At 34.1% G+C, this 22,146-nt stretch overlaps 1 protein-coding gene and 1 long non-coding RNA gene across 2 annotated transcripts in view; one reads left to right on the top strand and one right to left on the bottom strand.

Annotated features, from left to right (window-relative positions):
* LOC118183152 (transmembrane channel-like protein 5) overlaps positions 1 to 22,146 on the bottom strand; it is a 442,419-nt gene that overhangs the window by 82,565 nt on the left and 337,708 nt on the right. The gene's annotated exons all lie outside the window — the stretch shown is intronic.
* On the top strand, positions 6,578 to 13,016 carry LOC146998584 (uncharacterized). The gene is made up of 3 exons (XR_015039330.1): positions 6,578 to 6,697; positions 9,993 to 10,082; positions 12,874 to 13,016. It is a non-coding gene; the product is annotated as an uncharacterized LOC146998584 (long non-coding RNA).

Here is a 22,146-nt window from a genome sequence, read left to right as displayed (position 1 = left end):
AGCAGAGGAACTAAACATTAACCACATGACACTTTGGAACCATTTGAAAAGAGCAGGTTACAAAAAGAAGCTCAATGTTCGGGTGCCACATAAATTGCAACCTGGTGTAATCTGGCGAATTCGGCCCTGTACTGTGCACAACTTGACCGTTTGGAACTAAGCAATACAGAAAGAGCGACCAGAATTGGCCAAAAGAAAGGGAATTGTGTACTAAAGGGAGTTTAGAAAGGCAGTTCTAAAGAGAGACATCTTTAATGACTTGGAACAAATTCACGGAACTTGGTTGGGAAGTTTTGATGCAATCCACCATATAGCCCGAACCTAGTACCATCTGACTACCATTTTACCATTTTCTTCGGTCTCTGCAAAACTCTCTTGATGATAAAAAATTGGTCGACCGAAGAGCCGCTGAAAATCGCTACCCAAGTTTTTCGACGATAAGCCACAGAAGTTCTACACCGATGGAATTAAGATGCTAACCGAAAAATGGCAAAAGAGCACAGATAATAATCGTCAGTATGTACTTGATTAAAATTGATTTTCAATAAAGAAAATGTTTTTTCAAAAATGTACCAAATGCGTGTGGGTTTTTAATGGATTAAGTGTACACAGAACCGATGATAGCTTGATAAAATTTATTCCCCCCCCTCAAAAAATCATTTTGCTGTTCTGGAACTTTCTACAAAAGTACTCGTACAGCTCTTCTCAGTATAAAAGAGCGCAATTAGTAGTTACCACTTCAAACTACTAAGAACGTTAAACACAACGCAATGCAAAGCGTAGCGAAGTTTGCTGTAAGCATATAGTGTCTATGTGGCAAGAGGAATTGGAGTGGAATCTTAACATTTAGCTAGGTTCAGAGGTACCACAATCACCTCTATTACTGAGATGCTAGCTCAGCTTTCAACTTGACCTTGACAGGTCAATAGTCACTGGTAAACTACAATTTGAAAATCATCTGGCAAAACCTAAAAGTGGGAGATGATAATCACCTGCGCTGAATAGTACTGTGCTTTGGCCAGTAGCAATACTTGACATAAAATGTGAATGATAAATGTACGGTTACGTAACATAACGTTAAATAACGAAATGTAGTTCTCAAAAGCTTTGAAAAGACTCAGCTAAGATGAAAATAATCTGTAACAAGGATTTGCAATCCGTTAAATAATCTGCTATACACAACAATTACTTTTACTTATTCTCGCCAGTACAGTCAATTAGGGAATATTCAGGTGTTCTTTACTGAAAGGAAAAGAACCTAACCCTTGCCTTGAAACCCCTTAAGCCTGTCCAAAGGCATTCACTTTCTAGAGCAACCGAGCTCCGCTGGCAATCAAAGAAGTTTTTTCCGACACTGAAGAATCCTTTTTGCATACAGTTTGACCTGAGGGTGAGACTTTACGCTAAGTAGGAATGAAGGTTAAAGTGCGCTCACCCCCGGCGAGAGCCGGAATTTTCGAGAAAAATGGGAATACCTTTTCAGCCGACCAATCATCTCTGATGCGGGATTGGCCCGAAGGATGTAGCATTAAGAAATCATCTCGTAATATTTCAGCTAATGGATTCGTTGATCTTTGGTAAGCAGGTGATGGAATGTGTAAATGTTATTAATTTTTCGCCTGAGGATACTGATGAAAATGTCTTTACGATGCATCAAAACCAAAGTAATGAAACAAAATCGCCTAATGCATGAGAGAACTTAATGCATTTACCCCATATTTAATATGTCGTTTTCGACGCATCGTTCTCCTATTAGTCTGGATTCGCTCCTGTTACACACATACACCTACTCAGCTTTTTAGAATTTAAAAAAATTGATTGATGTAGATACGTCTTTTGCAAGGATTAAAAAAAAATGTTCTTGAAGGAGAATCTATATATGATCGCTCTCGAAATGTATAGAGTTTTATTCAAAATGTATAAGGTATTTCTCCCGCCTTCTTAGCATGCCTTCGTAGTTTAGTGATCTGCACACTGGGCGCGTATTCCAAAGGTCCGTGGTTCGATTCCCGGCGAAGGCGTTGCTCATTTTCTATCACTCCTGCTTTCAAAAAATATCTAATGTTTCTACAAGTGGCGCCCGAACTAAAAGGGTGATGGATGATGATTCTCCACATCCAGGATTTGGCGATTGGATCCCCTAAACCCAGGCCATCGTTTAAAAGGGGGAGTATATAAGATATTTCTCTTGCCTTCTTAGCATGTCTTCGTAGTGTAGTGATCAGCACTCTCGACGCGCGTTCGAAAGGTCCGTGGTTTGATTCCCGGCGAGGGCACTGCTCATTTTTCATCTCTCATGCTTTCAAAAAATGCCTAATTTCTTTACAAAATTAAGTTAATCAAAAATTGGTTTTTTGGTCTAATTTTTAACTCTGCATTGGTGCATTTCTTTAAATAATAATGCTTTGTTTTTTCCGACAAATACGTTTTTTTAATAATGTTTCCAGTTCTGCAGTAATTGAAATTAGAAATATTGTGTACAGCATAAAAATTATTTAAATAATTTTGTGCAAATATTCTTGGTTGCAAATCCCCCCCCCCCACACACACACACGAACGGCGGACATATTTTTGTCTCTTTTTTCGACATTGGTCAGAGGTGGTGTGCCTAATAGGGGCTATCTTACTTTCTATTAAGGGACGGACAGTTACAACCACGCCTTCTCCTTGATTCGAACCCGGGCCCTTCATTATCGCAATTGGCTCCCTTAACCACTTTGAAAGAGAATAGTAACTGTGAATGTGGGGAGGAGGGTCATCCAGATCATTTTGTGTTCTCCTGCCCACACACAGCACTTAACAGCCTCAAGCAACCAGGAGCCCGATTCTGGCCAAATTGGTTCCAGAATCTACAAAGTAACAGAGTTGCCCAGCGGAAACTGAAAACAATAATTGACTACTTTACTAGCAATTACTCTTCTGACACTGGAAGATAGTAGTCATAAAAGTCTATATAAGCTAGTACAATAGGTCAGCAACAGAGTATGTGATATGCATGTACAATATGTCATTTTGTATTTATGCTGTGCCAGGTTTTCATACATAAAGTTCGTATTGTATCTGAATGCTGTAATGTATCTCTACATGTTTATATCTTTTATTTATGGTACCTAATTCATACTAAGGATCACGCGTACCTCAATGGCATGTTTCTTGTAACCTTTAACTATCATGATAACGTATATGTATGGGTGTATATATCAATATGAGTGAGAGTATGTATACTTTTTATTTGTTTCGGAATATCTATGTATGTAAGTGTGTACTATATATCAGTATATGAGTTTGTATTTATATGTATACACATATATTTTGATTGTACTCTTCTTCAAGTGCCTTGTATGCACATGTATATATTTCTTTGTATATTGTTGTACTCTTCTTCAAGTGCCTTGTATGCACATGTATATATTTCATTGTACATTGTTGTACCCTTCTTCAAGTGCCTTGTATGCATATGTATATCTCTTTTTTGCATTTTATAAATGTCGTCTGCTCAGCCGAGGCTGTCCAGGGATGCTGATGCGGCCTGGTAGCTAGTGGTTGACTCCCGCCGAGTTGGTAACCAATTCTGCATGGATATATCTATACCTGGGTCGGAAGCCAACTCAGTGGTTTACCTCCCCTAACCACTCTACGACACACCATGAGTATCTGGGGACAAATCCATATCCATACAGATTATGAGCAGCATATACAGCAAGCTCCCTGACACCCTGCTAAAAATAACCTTATGGACACTATCTACTTTAATAGAACACAGGACGCGGGATTTGCAAACCGCATTTTCACTGATGGCTCTAAAACTCCAGGGACCACGGGAAGCGGATTCTGTATACTTTCTGGAGGAGATTTAACGTATGAGTGGAAAAGAAAGCTCCCTTATGAAACTGTCTTTCAGGCGGAGCTCATAGCAATCAGAGCAGCTCTTCTCCACCTGAAGAATAATTCCACAGTGCCCAATATCATCTACACAGACTCAGCCTCAAGCCTCGCTGCGATAGCTGGAATTCGTTCTCGCAGCCCTATCGTCAGCAGCATTAGAGGCATTCTAACCTACATGTCTGCTTCGCAAAGACCCTCAACTCATCTGGGTGCCCGCTCATACAGTAATAGAAGGAAATGAGAGAACAGATGTTGTCGCAAAGGAAGCAGCGGATTCATCCACTTTGCGAAAAGTCCCGACCCCTAGGCCAGTCTCGAACCTAAAAAGTCGCACATTCCATCAGCTCCTAAGAAAATGGCAAGAACGTTGGGATCAAGCCTCCAAAGAGCTGTGTTTACAATCTTATTCCAAAGGTCAAGACAACAATCCAAACTAATAGCAAATACATGACGTATTTCTTCACTGGTCATGGGCCCTTCCCTTCATAACTCTGCCGCTTTGGCTTGAGAGATAATGGTAACTGCGAATGTGGGGAGGAGGGTCATCCAGACCATTTTGTGTTCTCCTGTCCACACACACCACTTAACAGCCTCAAGCAACCAGGAACCAGATTCTGGCCAAATTGGTTCCAGAATCTACAAAGTAATAGAGTTGCCCAGCGTAAACTGAAAGCAATAATTGACTACTGTAGTAGCAATTACTCTTCTGACGCTTGAAGATAGTAGCCATAAGGCACAAACTTGAGTCGTATCTAACACACATTAGGTTCTAACAATGCCATTTCTGAGCACAGTTCTCTTAGAAATAGACATCGCACCTTCAGTATGGCCTTAACTCTTCTTGAGCGTTAGAACTATCCCCCATAGCACAAAACATCCTCAGGATGTCCTATTTAAGTCGCAATATCCCGGGACATACTTAGGATGTCCTAAGGATGTTGATTCTCAGATGTCCTGAGGAGATCGTAATTTAACATCCTGAGGATGTCTTATTTAAGTCGCTATGTCCCGGGATATGACAGGATGTCCTGAAGATGTTGATTCTCAGATGTCCTGAGGAGTTCACCAATTTCACATCCTAAGGATATTCATTCTGCATTGTCCGGAGGACTTTCGTTGTCAAATATTTTGAGGATTTTTGTTCTCAAATTTACCAGTTTTAATTTTTTGACATTGCACATCTGAAATTTGCACATTATTTTATTTTTCATATGTATTTTACTAAGTTCTTTCTAAATGCTGTACATTAAAAATATTGATATGATTGATGATTTATTCTTGTTATTTTGCTATTAATTTTAACTGTTATTTTTTCTGACGTTTTTAAAAATTTATTTAGTCATGGAAAAGATTTTTTTCAATGGATTAGCATTTTCTAGTATATTTGCAAAATTCTAAATAACATATATTTTTTTTATAAAAAATGTATAAATTACATGTATAATTACTTACAGATTACAAACCCTACTACAAATATAGGTAAAATTAGATATATATATATTTAATTACGGAAACGAATTTTTTTTTAAATTGGGTATAGAGACATTAGGTATTTTTTTGGAAGCAGGAAACATGAAAAATTAGCAACTGCCTTCGCCGGGAATCGAAGGACGGACCTCTGGAATATCGGCCCAGTGTGCAGAACGACTACACCACGAAGACACGCTAGGTGTGGTGGTGGTGTATTTAATTATGGCAAAGCACACTAGGGCTATCTGCCTAAGGGGAGGGATGTCTTCGTGGAGGACTTTCTAAGGGAAACTGGCTCGTATACACGTTACACATGGGGAAAACCACGAAAACACCCATGCAGCCAGCCCGTCCACGGGATTCGAACCTCGGATCGCACTACCAGGGTTCAGTGACTTTACCGCTCGGCCGCTGGTGGGCCGAAGACACGCTAGGAAAGCGGAAGAAATACCTTATATTACTTCTCTTTTTAAAGGTCGACTTTTTTTTTAAGGGGATCCAATCACTAAATCCTGGGTGTGGATATACCTCATCCAACACCTTTTTAGTTCGGGCGCCACTGTAGAGACATTAGGATTTTTTTGGGAAGCCGTAGCGATAAAAATTAGCAACCGCCTTCGCCGTGAATCGAACCACGGACCTCTGAAATACCGGCCCAGCGTGCAGAACTATTACACCACGAAGGCACGCTAGGAAAGGGGGAGAAATACCTCATAAGGAAAATTTTTTCCCTCTAATTACAGGACAGAAAATGTTTTTTAATCGCGCGATCTGTTATTGATATTGAATTACAGTCGTGCGATAATTTCGCAGTAAAGATACATCTCTGATGACTATCCAAGATTCTAGAAACTTTGGTATTATATAGAGATGGTCGTCTTATAGAAATAATGCTTAATATCAATATTTATTTATAATCTCAGAACTATTGGTCACTTTCAGAAGTGGTTGTTTGAGAGGCGATATTCTATATATTTATTTACTGATACTCTCAGATTCCAAAATTTGTTTGTATTCTCAGAAATATTGGATGGAAGGTGGTCGTCCCATACATGCAAAATTTTACATTTCATTAAAAATGAATTCGGTATTATTTAACTATTTCCCTAGTAATTAATTAATTAGATAAAGAAAAAATTAGGAAATAGTTCTGTTTATTACGGAATAATGTAGGAAGTTCTACAGAACTATATTTTTTCGCGTCATTGCACATTGTATCCGGCAAACTACTAGTTCCTCGTATTCTTCCGCAAATCCGTAAACATCTGTCTGATTTGAAACGAAATCCAAAATGGCTGCGCCATGAGGTTAACTTGTATGGATATTTTTTGTTGCATGAAAGGTAAGTTCAGTTGCAATACTTGTATGTTTACTTTTTTTTTTTTTTTTTTTTTGCTTTTCGAATTTATGTCATTTTGACAGTTAAATGTTTCACAGCTTTATGAATTGTTACCATTCTGTCGTGAATTACGTGTATCTCAATGGCTGGCTGTCTTTTCAAATATCTAATTTGCCCTGCAATCCAAATGTTTATGACTGAATTTTTTTAGTCTAGTTTATGCATTCAGTTTCAAAATAATATGTGTGATCAGATTGCTTATTATTTTATTGCAGCAATAAATTTATGTTAAATAATTTGAACAATTGTATAAAAATAAGAGTTTGCATTGTTTTGTCCAAAATATGTATGGTTGAAACATTATCTTAATCTAGTTTGTAATTCAAGTTTTTTTGGGGGTACTGTTCTGTTATTGGGACCAGAATCGGAAATGTATGAACCTGTGTTCGTAAGTATGTGCATAGATGTTTGAATGTAGACACACACACATACAAATATACAAGCATACATAAATACATTTCTGAACCCGGTCCTGATAACAGAGCAGTACCTTTTTTTAATCTTTTTTGAATATTTTATAAAATGATTAAGCATTTTTCAAACTGCATATCATTTTAAGATTCGACTTGCAGGAAGACAAAATATGGTCATTCAATCAAATGCTTATGATTGCTTTTAACATTTTCTCATAAATATTGTTTGCATTTTTATTGTATTTTAGATACTTTAGTTATGTAAAGTGAACATGAGAATATTAGGAAAGCTGAAGAATATGAATAGTTACCATAATACATGTATTTTTTCATCGAGCCCATTGTTTTAGAAACCAATGCACCATTATTATATGCTGGCTTATTTTATAGTTATATGCAGTTTAATTTTATGTTCATGTTACTGTAGTATTGTCATTATAATAAAAGTATTGATAATTTTCGTTGAATCTTGCAAGTTGCCTAACATTCAGAATTATTGCTACCGAATTTTACTGATAGGTTTTTTCGAGTTGACATAATCTGTCTGATAAATAAAATAATCTGGTGTTTAAATTATATGCATTTCTCTTAATGTTTCATTGAAAGTGAGATGGAAATACAAATGCTATCCAGAAAAGTGAATTCTTTTTGCCTGAAATAACAAACTGTACTAAATGATTAATGTTTATATCATTTTAGAAATGTCAATATTAAAGTTTCTCCCCCTTCTCTTCTTTGATTTTGAAATAATTTATAATAAAATAATATATGCATAAGTGTAATTAATGTAAAGTGTCATTCAATAATATAATTTATTTTTGCTGATATTTTTATATTTCTTATCTGGGTTTTCTTTTGGTGTTAGAAGGAGGAAAAGACTGTAATGTTTTAATTAAGGAAATAATTAAAACATTACAGTCTTTTAAATAACACAGTTACAGTAATGTTTATTGAAGCAATCAGTACTGTGTAATTGAATAATGTTAAAATGCATTGTTCATAAGGAAATTTGCTTATCTTTGTGTTATAGATTTTATTTTGACACAAGATGAAATTTGAATTATTGGAAGCATTTTGGAAACCTGAATTATTTCCTGAATCATTAATCAGGCCAATATATAACAATAATACAAATTTTCATACAAAATTATTTCTTTGAGCATATTATAAAGAGCTCATTTAATTTTATTATTTGTACAAATTTTAGACAAAAGTAGCATGTAACAGTTAAAGATTTATTGAAGCCTACTTGTTACTTGTGGTAACAAAGAAGTGTGAAAGATATTGCCACATTAGCGAACATGACGATCATTGATGCTTAGTTTAATAATATGGTACTTTTCCGTTTTGCCGGCGCAAGCGATAAAGTCGCCAATAATGGTACAACCGATGCCAAACGGAATATTCTCGCTGGTAACCTTTTACGCCTCATTTTCAAAACAAGTCGCAGCTTTTTCTTATAAGATTGATTGTTTCTTTCAATACTGGTATATAATTACATAGAATTTTTATCAGATAGTTCAGTTTTATGTCTAAGGCCATTTTCGGTAATTAGGTCAATTAGGATGCTATGACAGCTCTTATCCGAAGCCGAAAATATAGAAAAGGAAAGTCAAGGGTTAAATTCATCAATTCTAATGAGAATGCATTAGTGAAGTAAAGCACTGCAGTTTTACATAATTTCTGAGTAAGCTATTCGTACGCATTGAAATATTTCTTGCATTTAAACTTGTGTTTCAAATTAAGATTTAACTTGAAATTAATGTAGATAATTACTGAGAGCATTAGATTTTTGTAGAGTAGTTTACGTGAGATGAGATCGCTTGGAGTCACGTGATATGAACCGGCGAATTACGATGTTGAACCATGAAAGCATAGTAAATTCTTAAATTAATGTCTTTTTACAAATTTATTGTCTTTATTTATTGGCTTTTAATAAAGTTTTAAGCGATATTAAAATGTTTATGCCTTAAAAAAAAAGAATTCTTAGAACTAAAATTTTTTATGTGTATACTGTATGTTGTCGCCAATAAAGTCTGTTTGGCGAGATTTGCGCCGGCGAAACGGAAAAGTACCAATAATATATTGAGAAATGCTAGGAACTTTCAGAAGTAGACATTTCGGAAATGATGGGCTTGATAAGAAATTTACGTGGTTTTATTATTTATTATTTAGTTAAGAATGGATTTTAGATGTTCATGTGAAAGAATTCTGTTTAATTATATGTGAAAGAATTGTTAAAGTTTGGCATTTAAAAAAATGAATTAATAATATGCAATTATATTTTTATTATACATATATTACTATATATTTCTAATGCGCTATGTAAATGTCAGTGCTAAACAATTGAGATACTATTGTCAGGGCAATCTTTTCTTATACATGAAAAATTCTGATACTTTCTTATCATCTACCCTCACAGCTTCAACTTAAGCTAAAACAGCAAGAGTATGCACACGATAATAGCAAACTATGAATATGCATACCACACACATGTATTTACATGCTTTATATTTAATCTTTATTTCTGAATAGTATTCCATTCGATGAAAAATATGTGAATATTGACCCAATATATATATATTTTTGTGTGTGTGCATCCTAAAATTTCTTGTTTCTTATAAAGTGCTTATTTGAATTACTACTTGTGAACCGAGCAGTAGATATGAACCATAAACTAACCATTTTGCCAATTTTCACAGCTTTGCAGATAGTCAGAAAGCACCAAAATTTGTAATAATGTTAAGTTTAAATGATGTTCTATACTTTTGTGTTAATTTTTCTATTCTATTAATTCTATTACTGTGTTATCAAACTTTCTGCAGGAATTTCAACTGGTTGAGATGTTATTACCATGTGGAGAAGAATTTGGTTTTCAAGCTAGAAAAAATTGCAGCTGAAGGATTTTGTAGAAGGTCAGTCAAACTGGTTTTAGTTAATTATAATTTAATTTTGGGTGAAGAATTCTCAAATTTATTTATCATAAATGTCTAAAGGTCTTCTAACTTAAATTCTGCTTGTTTTTGAAATTTTTCATGACATTCATTCTTTGATTATTATTTTTTTTTAATTTATTAACTTATGTCCAGGCACATAATGTTGCATTTAATGCCATACCTTAAATATTGTAAAATGTTAAAATAATACATTTCACTTAATAATGTGGTTGTGACAGTAAATTTTCTGTTACATTTAATCATATCTATAAACATTGGTATACATCATTTTTCAATAATATGTATATTATTTTGTCCATTTCTTTTACATCCAAGATCTGGCATATGACTTGCTTTTCAAACTGATAACATGGTGTAATAATGTAATCTAATGGTTAAAGTTTACTATGGAATGGGCCAAATTTATTAAATTATTCTTTGATAGAAATTTATTCATGTGTTCAGTGTGTCTCATCTCTTTAAATTGCTAAAGTAAATTTTATATACTTGCATTTAGGAATTTTGACTGTATCAGAGTAATTTTATTTCAGTTATTATAACATGCAAGGGAAAAAATTCATTCATAGCTCCGTATTTAAAATTAGTTAATTAAAGTCCTTAATAAAGAGGGACGTTTTGTTGTTTTTAATGTCGATAGAGTTTAATTCAAAAATATGCCACATTAAGGGTTACTTTTTAACCTAATTAAAAATTTTCATTACTTTAACATGTCCAATAATTGTTATTTTAACTCCGATATTGTAATAATATCAAAATTCCTTACTTTTTGATAGGTAATCCAAATGTAAAACAAGAAAATAAAAAATTAAAATCTAGAAGTATATTTATTTCATACCTCTAACAAATAAAAACAACACAAGCACTTTTTACTGTCTATCTGCATAGTGTGGCATGTCCCGTAAGACAGATTTGTATGATCAAATCCATGTTTCAGTTAAAGGAAAATGCATGCACAGTCTTCTGATTTTCCCTTCGATTAAGGATACTGTATATACTAGCATAAGAAATATATTAGTTAATGCAGTGTTATACATCAATATTTATAGACAATTATTGTGGCTATGTTTATTATAATTTTGTTCACTGTAATGGCTGGAGTGCCTAAACCATCATGCTGTGTAAACAAAACTCAAATCTTCATCTCTGCATACTGCTCCACTAGTGTTTAAACCACTGAAATGGTGATTATGGTAGAACATCTTTGGTAAAAAGTTACTCTAATGTAACCCTTGGCGAATCGTTTTTTTTTTTTATATCAAGATCGTCACCTGAGAGGATCGGCACCAATTTCAAGGTGGCCGCTACACAAAACCAAAATAAGAAGTCAAAGACATACACAAACTCTGTGTCCATGTACACATCGTCCTATTAAAACAGAGAACTGCACAAACTGGGCATAGTGCACTGCCTTAACTTTGTCCATGTACACATTGATCTATTTTCACTTTAAAAAAATCAGAAAGTTAAAAATATCATAGTTACCAGAAAAAATTCGCCACTGCCTAACACACAGACAACCAAAAATACACAAAGAGAGAGGAATAAGTTACCAAAAATACATATTTCCTAACAAAAAAACATTAAACAACAAATCTTCTAACAAAAATTAACACACAGAGACAAAAAAATAAATGAAACATCATTTTTTTAACATACCTTTTTTTTCATATGCATATGTTTAGGCTTCCCACTACCATCCTCCAGGTAAGCAATTCAATTAAATTTTTCGCCTCTTAGTCACCTCAGACATACTCAAATGATGATACCCACACCAAAATAATAAATAGCATGTTCAAAATACAAGACCATACCACTTCCGTGCAACCAAACACAGCAATTGAAAAGAATGGTAAGAACCAAAAACCTGGGTCCGTACAAAAGGTTTACTATTAAAAAAAGTAGCCGAAAACTAAATTTATCACAACACATTGGCAATATTTGCAGAAATAACTCCTTTTTATTGACAAAAAAAAAGTTTTCGCCAACATTATCAACATTAGGGTTACCGAAAAACTTATTTGACGCAACGGGCTTCCACATTTCACAAACAACCAATACCACTTTGCGATTTTTTTTCAGACAGAAACCAAAGTGTACCATACAGTAAAGATTAGCCACATCTTCATTTACTACTGTTACAAGTACTTCTTTGGTAAATTTCTGCGGTTAAATTCAAAAGTTTAAAATTGCATTAACATGATCAGATATAATTTTCTGCACGTAGCTAACAATTACTTATGAGTTGTCAGATAAATGTTACCAGATGCAGTTAATTATTTTTTACTTGCCAATCTCATGAAACAAGTTTTTTCTTTGCTCCTGCAAGACTTTACTTTGTGTTGCAAAATAAATTTATTCTCACTCTTTTTGGACTTGCCTACACATTAAATTTAAAATAGTTTTATGAATAGATAAGATGTGATTATCATAATTTTGTTTCTCTCTTTATCTTGGCAACTTTATATGTTGATTCAGTATCCAGGTTACCTACCAGTGGCTGATTGATAAAACTGCTCATATGTTCAGCTGGTGGTTTGAGTTTATTTTCTGACATAAAAAATTTTAAAAGGCATCCCCCATGTTTATTTTACTATAATCGAAAAATCAAATAATTGCTACTCTGTTTATAGGTGCTAAATGTTAAAATATTTTAAATGCTTCCTTTAATTTGCATTCTAATAGTCATTTGTTTAAATTTAATCATGAATTATATTCACATATAGTAATTGTGAGTGTTTTTTTATTTTAGGTGCTGTGAAAGGCAATGACAGAGATCCAATTTATCAAGAGTTCTTATATACATAAGAATACATGGATATAAGATTGTTTTTCATGAATTCAAATAAAATGTGATAAATTGGATTAATAAAAAACTATTTTGAATTTTGAAAAGTGTTTTTCGTCTGTTAATCATAATATAGTGCCATAAATTTCTGAATGTGTTTATTTTTCATCCAAATAAATAGCTTTACAAAAATTTGTCATATTAATAGATATTGCATAATTTAGCATTATTATACATATTTATTATAGCAGATTTAGCTGAACTACTTTTTTAGTCTCTCTGCAGATGAAGTCACAAAGGTAAGTGGTTAGATATTTTTCTGTATTCCCCATTAAGTAATTTTATCTGGTAAATTACCATTACTTATATACTAAAGGTGAAAGAATAAGCTTTCCTTGAAAATACAAAAATTTGCAGATATTTCAAAAAGTTGGTATACGTAAAGTTCTTAAATTGCCACATATGCGAAACTGAAAATGTTATATATGAAATAGTTCATAAATATAAATATTTTCACTATTTTTTAACTATAATTCACTGCATTTGTTATATATAATCACAGTTTAAGGTAGCAGTGCTTTTCTCACTGTGATTTCTCATGTATTTTGATTCATAAATACACGTACATAAATCCACGTATTTTGATTTCTCTTTTGAGACCGAATAAAAAATGAACTAAACATTCTCGTTGACATTGAGAGTTGAATAAAAGCTCACCTCAAAATAAAATGAATTAATAAATTTATGGAAAATTTTACATAGCATATATTGAGCAGAAAGAGTAAACTGAATATACTTAATGGAATTAATAATTGGTGGAGTTGGTTGCAGAATAAAATGCCTTAATTGCATGGTAAACAGTAAATCTTTTGAAGTTTTTCTATGTTGCGTAAAATGCAGATTTAAATTTTTGATATTGATTGTCATATAAATGGCAATTACTGTTTTATTTTGCTCTTAAATGAATGGTTAGTAATAAAATTATGGATGAGACAACCTTTAACATGCGCTAGAATTTACAAAGTTTAATTTGGTGCTGATTTCAAGGGGTAAATTTCATTTTACTGAATTTTGCGTAAAATAATACCAACGAACCATTGCAAATTATTTTCAGAACTTTTTTTTTAAATCTAAAAGGGCTATTAGTTTTGAAATGTGACTTCATATCGTCAATCGTAAACTTGTTTCGCTTTTCATTCAAGTCTTGCCATTTGGCAAAATTTAACATATTTACCTTTAAAATCTAATATATTATTGACTAACAAGCCAAGCTATTTAAAAGCATTACACACAGTTCTTAACAATGCTTTTTTTAATTTTTAATCTTATTGATTTAAAATGCATTTAATTCATGATATATCTAATTGAAAACATTTTAATATTTTTACATAATTACATGATATATTTCTTCATTTTTCAAATGTATAGAAGATATATAACTTTCTGGTGTCAGTATCTTATAAAATGTTTTGCTATTTCCACTGCCCCATCTGTATTGATAATCTATGCATTCATAAACTTTTAGCCTCTTTGAGTGACTGCTAAAATCTGAGGCCTTTCAGATTTTTTTTTTTTAATTGTGTGAGCAGAAAGATAGAATTTTAGAAGAGCTTCTTGAGCTACCTTTTGAATGATATAAAGAATTGTTAACATAATGTCAAATTTTTACAACTAAATATTAAATATATAAAAAAGCCTGCAGCATTCTCATGTTACGAAAACATATTTATTTATTCTGAGGCTAGGAATTGATTTAGTTTTAAAAATACAATTTATTTCTTTTACAATTTCCCAACAGTGTCATCAAAACACTATAAATTCCTTACATGTTTTAAAGAAAGATGATTCATTTATGTAAAGATTATTAAATGGCTAATTTTATCATTCAATTTTTAATACAAATTAACTGAAATTAGAAACTGATTTTGTAAAATAATTTAATTATGAATAATTCAATTTGGGGTCTATTGGATGTTTAAAAATGATCAAAAGATTTTTAATATCTTAAAAATAAAAGTAAAATTTTCAGTTTTAATATTTTGTATTAATAATTCATTTTAATTTCCTTGCTCAGTTTTAATATATTCACAAATTCAGATTTAAAAACAAAATAAGTTGTATAAATATTTTCAACATTTCTGATTTTTCCATAGTAACCATAGGAAAAGGATTTGAGACTATCTGTGTAAAAAAAGTAGGTTTTAGATCATCACACCTTCACATACTTTCACTGGAATATTTCTCTGTATATATACTGGGATGTGACACTAAGCAGTTGAGAGTATGTATTTAAGAGGTTAAAGGGATATTGTAACTAGTGTTTTAAATCCTGATAACATCCCACACGCTGTCGGTGAGACGTAGATAGGATGTCCTAAGGATATACTGGTAGGACTTTAAATCCTAATAACCTCCCATATGCTGTCGATGGGACATAGGATGTTTTTAGGATATAATGGGATGTGCTTAGGAGGTTTGTGGGATATCCCGGGATGTCCTGAGGATGTAGTAAGTAGGAGTTCATATCCTAACAACATCCCGCACGCTGTCGATGGGACTTGGTTAGGATGTCCTGAGGATATCCTGGGATGTGACATTAAGCACTCGGGAGGAGGTGTTTAGGAGGTTCGCGGGATATTCCGGGATGTCCTAAGGATGTGCGCATATCCCGCGAGCAACATCCTTGGGATATCCCAAGGATGTTTTTGTGCTATGTGGGATATAAGCTAGTTCAATATGTTAGCAACAGAGTATGGCATATGCATGTTCAATATGTAATTTTGTGTTTATGCTGTGCCAGGTTTTCATACATAAAGTTCGGACTGTATCTGAATGCTGTAATGTATCTGTACATGTTTATATCTTTTATTTGTGGTACATAATTTACACTAAGGATCACGCGTACCTCAATGGCATGCTTCATGTAAACTTTAACTGTCATGATAACGTATGTATATGTATAGATGTATATATGGATATGAGTGAGTGTATGAATACTTTTATTTGTTTCGGAATATATATGTATGCAAGTATATATGTATGCAGATGTATATTTTTTTTTTTTTTTTTGCATTTTATAAATGTCGTCTGCTCAGCCGGGGCTGCCCAGGGCTGCAGCCTGGCAGCTAGTAGTTAACTCCCGCTGAGTTGGTAACTATTTCTGCATGGCTATATGTGAACCTGGGTCGGAAGCCATCTCAGCGGTTTACTCCCATAACTACTATACCATCTGGGGCACTGTTTGCGAAACTTGCCAAATAAACGATTAATTACAAAAATGGTGTGTTAAATGGTACTTCTGTAAGCAGTAGTAATATTAATATGGAATGCTCATAATATTCTTAAATAACTCGGTTTTCTGTAAGCAGTAAGCTTTATTGTTTGGATTATAAATCGAAGACTTTACCCTAACATAATTAATATATATTTCCAGAACTACAGGTCTAGCTAGCTGCGTGACGAATTACGCAGGAAATACAAAGCAACAGACATACCAAGTGTGTCACACATGTCAGTGTCACATGTCATGTGTCATGACAACAGACTTTTCAAGCAGACATGTCAAGTGTGTGACATTTAACGCTTGTTACCGAAGGGACAGAAATTGTGGCGATTAACGCGGGAAATACGAAACAAAACATGCATATCAAGTGTTTAATCCCAGAGCATGCAGATCAAGCAGATTTATTTAAAGAATAAAATTCGCAGTTAAAATACACTTAGTAAAGGCATTAAATCTTTTTCATATTACAGATTGTGAGTATCACCAGATCGTACAGACAATAAAACAAATTTGTAGAATCGTTAATTCGTAAACACAATTGTGTTATACAGAGAATTTAAACTTTTTAGAATCAATGCAATAGTTTGTAAAATTTAACAGTTTAGGATTTGGAAACTTGTATAAATCACAATCTCTCAAGAAGTATGCTATATTTAATTATAGTATAGCACTCGTGAGCTATCTCCCTAAGGCGAGGAATGCCTTCGTGGAGGACTTGCTAAAGGAAACTGGCTTGTATACACGTTACATATGGAGAAAACCACCAAAACGCTCATGCAGCCAGCCCGTTCGTCGGGATTCAAACCTCGGACCGAACTACCAGTGTTCAAGGACTTAAACGCTGAGCCGCTGGTCGGCTGAACTCTCAAGAAGATTTAAAATTAGACCTTTTTATAAGCATTTCAACTTAACAAATTAACATGGCTCGTGTAATTAAGAAGACAAAGGTACTGCTTCTTGCGATACTGAATAGAATATAAAATTCCGGGTGAAGATTAAATACTTAAAGTATCCAATTTACAAGGCAAAATCCTATTGTAAATTTTGGTTCAGGCTTTCTAATCACACAAGCAAACACGGCTAGTAAAAGCTAAAGCTGATTCATGTAAATCTAAGAGGTGAATAAAACTAGTTCGGATAACGTGAGCGGTAGCTGCGAAAAGCTGTTTTTTAATTTCAAGAAATCTATTCGTATATATGTCAACTAATTTGCATCTTGGGGGAGGGGGAAGTAAATGAAAGCAGAAGTGACAGTAAAGTTAAAAATAATAATATAATAGTTAACAAACATAAAACCCTGCAAAGTAAGTGGTTAGATATTCGTTTCACTTAACATTAATTTTATAAGTACACAATAATTCGTGCACTGAACGTAGTGTTTTTTTTCCATCCGAAATAAAAAAAAAATGTAATCATTTTTAAAAATTTTGCTCTGTTCCATTTTTCTCTGAAACTAAGCCTGCATGAGAGAATTGAAAAATATTATATATGTAATATTTTTATGCTTGTGTATAATACAATGAAAATTTGTTAAATGGAACACAAAACTTTTCAGTTTTTGTTCACTATAATTCATAAATAATAAATCTTACAAACTCAGCACCATCTGTGTTGTTGTTGTGTTGTCCATACTACATGGAACAATAATGATTGCCATAGCCAACTTCGAAGAAAGGTTGGACTTCTAATTTTCCACCCCAATTTTGAGGAACAGCATCCCGGGGGGGAAGAATCCGTGGGTCTCCTCTTCCGCCAGTCTACACGAGAGGACTTTCGGCTCGCCGCATGTTTAGAATGCCGCCATGCCGCACCGACACTATACATTTACAAGCATCCATGTCTTCTCCGGGATTGAAACCCGGGCTCCTTCGGTACCGTAGTAGGTTTCTTTAACCACTATACAGTTTGAGCGACACCATCTGTATTTAGTCTACTTGGTGTCGAGCCTCTGCCTAGTTGTTCTTCAAGAAGTGTGGTGGAATGTGAGGAAATCCTGCTCTATACATGTAGCAGCGGAGCTGTCAAATTTCTGAACATTCTAAAAATTCTAAAAATTCTGAGCTGTAAAATTCTGGTCATTCCGACCTGGGTTCCAATCTAGGCGAATGGGCTGGCTGCATGGGCGTTTTAGTAGTTTTTCCCGTGTATAACGCATATACGAGTCAATACCCCTTAGGAAACCCTCCACGAAGGAATCTCTTTCCTTAGGTAGATAGCCCTAGTAGGCTTTGCCATAATAAACTGAACCAAAACTTTCGTACATGTTGTCGCGTAAAATGTGATTAAGTAAATGCCAAGATAGCAAATGAAAGATCCTTGATTCATGCCCCTGCTAGGAATTGTTTGACAATTTATATTCTGATTCGAAAAAATTTAAATAATCTCTATAGGTTTTATGCTTTCGCAACACTCTGAGAACTGCTGTACAGCAATCACAATAGATATGTATAGCAATGGCCACACGTGCCAAAATGAGCAGAAGATAAAATAGGCGTGGCAGCGCACTGTAACATCACAGTAATAAAACATTTTACAATGTTTCCGCTAAAACCATTTCCAAACTTAAAAATCTGTGCAATTTTTTCGGATGCTCTTTAGTTTGCAAATCACGAGAAAGCAAAATATGTCGATCACGCACTGGAAAAGGCGAGAATTTTCTCCCCATTCAGCTGCAAGGCAGGAAGTCCCTTAAGAAGCGCTTTGCGTAAAACCGTAAAAAATACGTGCCCGGAATGAGAGCGCCAGACATTTCGTTAACGGCAGATAGCATCCTCCTCCTTTTCCGACGTTTTTCCTTTTCACCAATCTCTTCGGCATCGCAAAAAGAAGTCTGCTATTTTATTGGCCCGGAAGAAAACATTAGAATTCCTCCCATAACAACAATCAAAAACCGAAGTGGAGGCGGAAGGGAGGGAAGGCAGGGGGGAAGGATACTCGATGGAGAAAGAACCCACACGAAACGAAGTTTTGCACTGGAGGGCTTCTTGCTCCAGGCTGGTAAAAAGCTGCTGCTGCCATCAGCGAGCGAGCAAGCAGTAAACCATTTTTAACTGGCAATTTAGGATGACGGGACGATATAATGGAAGGGCCCCCTAAAAGGCCGTGACGTCACGGCCGAGGAGGACAAATGGGGAGTGACGGCAGGCAATGAAGGGCACTAAAAGCCACTGATTAGGTTGGATGGGAAGGAATTGCAGTTTCGGAAAAGGGAAAGAGGCAAAGCGACTCTATCTTCGTCCGCGACATTTCCTAACGCATTTTTCTGAGAAAGCGGGATGAAAAACGAATGATAACATGTTCCTGAGAACATTATCGAAGGCTGTGTTCCATTTTTTACCTCCATTCACGCGCTATTTGCTCAAAGAATGTTCTCTGAGAAATGAATTTCGAAAGACTCGGAAAAAGAACTTGGTTCAATATTAGGGATCACACATCCTTTGGCAGAACCTAAATTCATTTTATAAGTTTGTAGTTGAAAATGAATTAAATTCCTTTTTGGGGGAGGGAAGAGTAAAGGGTTAAGCATGACGGTACGGTATTTACTTTCTTAACTAGAACCTTTAAAGAACTCTTCTTGAAACGAAGATCCCATTATTTTATAAGGTATTTTCTCTCTCTTTTTCGCATACCTTTGTGGTGTAACTCGAAGCCTACTCCACGCGTATTGTAGAGATTCAAGGGTTGAGTCCTGGGAGGGCTTTGGAAAGCCTAATGGCTCTACAAGTGGCGCCCGAATAAAAAGGTGATGGTCGATAACTCATCACCACCAGGATTTGGCGATAGTGTCCCTTAATCGCCATCTCCTTTTAAAAGGGGTGGTATATAAGATATTTTCCCTCTCCTTTCCCCATGCCTTCGCGGTGTAATTGGAAGCCTGTAGATACATTAGGTTTTTTTTTTTTTTTTTTTTTTTTTTTTTTGAAGTAAGGGGAAAATGAACAGCGCCTTCACCAAGAATAGAACCGCAGACATCTGGAATGCGCGATCGGCGTGCAGACAACCACACCAAGAAGGCGAGAGAAATACATTATATACTCCCCCTTTTAAAGCGCGACTGCAATTTTAAGGAACCCAGTCACCAAATTCTAGGTGTGGAGAATCATCACCAAACACCCTTTTAGTTCGGGCGCCATTGTAGAGACATTAGAAATTTTTTGAGAAGCAGGAGAGATGAAAAATATGCAACACCTTCTCCGGGAACCGAACAGCAAACCTCTGGAATACATGCCCAGCGTGCAGACCACCCCACCACGAAGGCATGCCAAGAAGGCGGGAGAAATACCTGATACGCCTACTCCCCGCGTGTTTGAAAGGTCCAGAGTTCAAGTCCCTGTGACGGCATTGCACATTTTTCACGTCTTCTGCTTCAAAAAACCTAAATATCTGCAATTTAAGCTAGGAACGGATTAGTTAAAATTTATTAAAAGGATTAAGGCAGATTACTAGAGTAATTATTTCAGGGAAATTGGAATCGGGGGTTGGAATTGTAAAATTTCAGGGCAGCTGAGTCTCCATTAATAATTCTAGGATGGAGAGGAAATACAAATAAGAAAATTCGTACTATGATCTTATACCTCAAAAAGCAATTTGCCGTTATAAATTTTTCTAATTTTTTAATTAAAGATTTGAAAAATTTAAAACATAATAAAAAATACTCTCAAACAGTTACGTAACAAAAAGCATTAAAAATATCTTTAATTAATTAAAATAATACTGCAAATGAGTATATAAGTTATCAGTTGTAAATGTTGTAAATTTAAGGCATTTTAATTTATTTTTTTTACTTATAGTATTGTAAAAATGTAAAACGAAGATTTAAATTATTAAGAGAAATGTTTATTGTTTTTAAATCAATCAATTTGTTAAGTATTTGCAAAGGGATTATCTCTTAGTATTAATCTTAGTTTATTAATCAATAAGCAAATTAAATATGAAGCGAAAATTAAAGATCTTATCTTTGCCCAGTACATTTGATTTTAAAAATTCGGAAATGGACCTATGATGGCTAAAAACGAGTACATTGTTATTCAACTGAATTTTACGTCGCGTAAGTTATAAGTACATGATATTCAAATAATAAATTTAACGCACAAAACGTTAATAATAAAAAAATCTGATGTGTACGCCACATGACTTCCTTATATGAAATATTTAATTATACTCATTTTTCTTGCATTTCCTTTAAACTTATTGGATTGAATTAAATCTACTTCGTCGATAGCGCATAAACCACAATAGAATAAATGCACTCTTTAAAATTCACTATATTTGTTTACTATAGCGACGCTCTGGCAGCGTTATATTTCGTTCATATTATAACTCAGAATGCACAAAATTTATATCATTTGAAGAATTCTATAATCGTTGCCACATGTTCTATTCCAATACTATAATAAATCTAGACCGATGTATAAAAGAAATTAAGCAAACAAAACAAAAAATAGTTTTTCACAGACGATTCAGTATTTCTCATTCAATTAATTCAGTTCTCACTTCGCAACAAGGCAAAAGTGCGTAAAAACTGAAACTATCTATATTAAAAATTACAAAATAAATCTTAAACACTTATTTCCTCGAAAAAATCCAGAAAGGATTAAGCGTGATTTAATTCGCAATAATAAAAGAACGCGTTATCTTTGTAGCGAAGCTTAGTTTCTCTAGATTGGCAATAAATCCAGTATTCTGCTGAGTTTCAAATGTAAACAAATATTGCCACCATGGTAAAAATAATTACGCTTAGCCGCACTGAAAAAAAAATATAAATTGTTGATAATTCTAGAAATATTGCATGCATATTTACTAAAGGGATAAAAACCTTAATTGGAAGATAAGAGCAACATAATTAAATCATTTTTAAGGCAAAAAACGCACAATTTACAAACGTATAAGAATAAAGAAACTGGATTCACTGAGCCCAGTAACAGGGTGGATATATATATATTTATATACTTTTG

This window comes from Stegodyphus dumicola, chromosome 2 (assembly GCF_044657685.1).
Source record: "Stegodyphus dumicola isolate Sdum_Otavi_A_Nest chromosome 2, ASM4465768v1".
NCBI classification, from domain to species: Eukaryota; Metazoa; Arthropoda; class Arachnida; order Araneae; family Eresidae; genus Stegodyphus; species Stegodyphus dumicola.
This window is presented reverse-complemented; position numbering and strand designations above follow the sequence as displayed.